Source organism: Rhea americana, unplaced genomic scaffold (genome assembly GCF_003343005.1).
Source record: "Rhea americana isolate MKP2758 unplaced genomic scaffold, rheAme1 scaffold_41, whole genome shotgun sequence".
Lineage (NCBI taxonomy): Eukaryota > Metazoa > Chordata > Aves > Rheiformes > Rheidae > Rhea > Rhea americana.
The window spans coordinates 4,890,124-4,892,364 of NW_028186546.1; the positions used below are offsets into that span (position 1 = coordinate 4,890,124).

Below are 2,241 nucleotides of genomic sequence, written 5' to 3' on the forward strand. Positions count from 1 at the left end.
ACTTAGTCTATCACCACAGATTTCAGAGATGACAGGAACTACCCTATTATAACGTGCAATGAGAGTCTGTCCAGCTCTCTCTCCATCTATTCTTCAAGTCAATGCCTAGTGGTTTGAATCCATACCTCAGCCTGTTCCCAAACTCAAATATATATGCTGTCATGATACATTGCACCACCACTTCAAAGCTTCTGTTTGCAGCAGCAAATGCGAGAGTAGCTGAAAACTGTCTGGAATCACTTCATAGCATGTTYTTACTCCAGTGGAAGTGAACATGTTCTGATACGCTTTCTGCGGGTTTTCGCTCTCTCTTTTTTTTTTTTTTTTTTTCCTCCAGAGATGAGTTTTTCTCTTAAAATGATATTTTCTTCTCCAATTTATTAAGGATTTATTTCTGATTCATTGAGAAACTGTTTCTTTGCAACACCCTTGCATTTTCATGAAAAATGAAGACTATAATGCTTCTTTGTTTCAGTTGCTTTTTCAGTTGCTTGCAAAGTGTGGTTGTTTTGCTGCCACAGCCTGATGTAGCAAACCCTGGGACATAATGGTGCAGGCATGGTTGTAAAGTSAAGGTCTTCATTTGCATCTTCTAGCTTGCATCTGTAAGCACAAAGCAATGAATGGTTGCTTGCAATTATGGAGGGCCAAAAGTAAAAGCTAGTCCTAAATGGTCTTTTTGTCCTCTGTTTCAATTACATTAAGCCAACAAACGAAAAATGGAGAAGGAAATATTCTTTCTGACATTTATACATTTTCCTTTGAACTGTACAGAAAGTGAAAAGGTCAAGGATCTAGGAAGCCCTGACTATAAATGAAAAATATTAAACTAAACAGCCAACAGGACGCAGAAGGGATACATTATCCATTGAAGAGACTAAGGAATATAGCCTAGCAAGAACCGTAACGAAAAGAAACAACGTACGGATAAAAAGTACATCTGCGTTTACATTAAGTTCGAAATTCAAAGGAGTCTAAACCGTCCTGCTTCAGGATATGATCTGATCAACAACTTGGAGCAAGGGCAAACATGTATGTGTCAGAAAACTGTGGACATTTTCAGATCTTCTCATGAAGCAGTCACTCTCATAGTAAAACTATGCAGACTTCCACCAAATCCCTTTCAGTTTTGCATGACATGGCACCACCAGTTTTTTTCAGGCACCCATTGAAACATCAGATGACAACATTTCCCCTGCTTCCAGGCTGTTGCTGGTCTCCACCCAGCCTCACTGATGTGGTTTCTCCCTGGATGTTTTTCCAATAACCCAGCAAGAATGYGAGTTACCTCCTGGCTTTCACCAGGTTAGAAATACGCGGACCTGCTTTGGATGCAAGATTCAGTGTCTAAGAGCCTTTTGTGGAGTAMGTCAAAAAGGTTAGGTCTCATCTATACCTTTAAACATGTCTGTGGTTTTACTTTGTCCTAAGGCAAGCATGTTCTCAGCTTTTCTGACATGGTTCCTGCAGGGTATTCTGCACTGTAATAGCGGTGCCCATAAATTAGTTGCTGCCGATGTCTGAATTCTTGCTCTTGTTTTAGAGCAGTCAGCTAGGCTGGGGTATACTTTTAGAAAAAATAGAGATAGGCAATGCATAAAAATAAAAGCTTAGCTAGCACAATGTGTGGCGACTTAACGTTTTCCTGCTTAATCAGCTTTCTCCCACAGCCGGCACGCTGCCTTTCTACCTCTGCTCCTGTGTTTTTGTTTCAGTTCATTCTTCTTACGGTTTGAGTTGTTCATTACCCATGCTCCTGCTGGAATTTAGATTGGGCCAGTTTTCACTCTCYGCAGTCGTTTCCACCAGTCTGTTGTGCCACCAGATCAGAGAAGCACTTTACTGGTGCTGTTAAAAAAGGGGGGGGGGGAAGAAACAAAGGAGAAAAAGAAACAAAACCTCCTAAGTCATAGCTGGAGATCGGAAAATCTTCAGCAAGATAAAGCAAAATACAAGCAACTAAAATTTTGCGATTTTGAGACAGATGTGCGTGTGTGTCTGTGTGTGTGTGTGTGTGGATCCCAACTTTTTTTTTTAAAAGATGGGACCTAAAGTACTGCGCAGGAAGCGGGAAACCGGGAGGCGAGGACTGCAGGGAAAGGCGGGCCTGTGTGTGAGTGTCCTCTGGTGGCCAGCGGGACGGGGCTGGAAGGGAGCCTTTCCTCGCCACGGGAAATGCCAGCACCGAGAGAAACTTGATAGGAAAAACAAGCAAACAAACAAAAAAAAACCAAAAAAGGC

At 41.9% G+C, this 2,241-nt stretch overlaps 1 protein-coding gene and 1 long non-coding RNA gene across 3 annotated transcripts in view; one reads left to right on the forward strand and one right to left on the reverse strand.

The window, feature by feature from the left end:
- Positions 1-298: 298 nt before the first annotated feature.
- LOC146590419 (uncharacterized) lies at positions 299-1,852 on the reverse strand. The gene is made up of 2 exons (XR_014897023.1): positions 1,749-1,852; positions 299-603 (listed from the first exon to the last, which is right to left on the reverse strand). It is a non-coding gene; the product is annotated as an uncharacterized LOC146590419 (long non-coding RNA).
- ST3GAL5 (ST3 beta-galactoside alpha-2,3-sialyltransferase 5) overlaps positions 1,229-2,241 on the forward strand; it is a 29,647-nt gene continuing 28,634 nt past the window's right edge. For both annotated transcript variants that reach the window (XM_085314701.1, XM_085314703.1), the window contains exon 1: positions 1,229-1,378. The gene's annotated coding sequence lies outside the window, so the exon portion shown is untranslated. The remainder of the gene's footprint in view (positions 1,379-2,241) is intronic.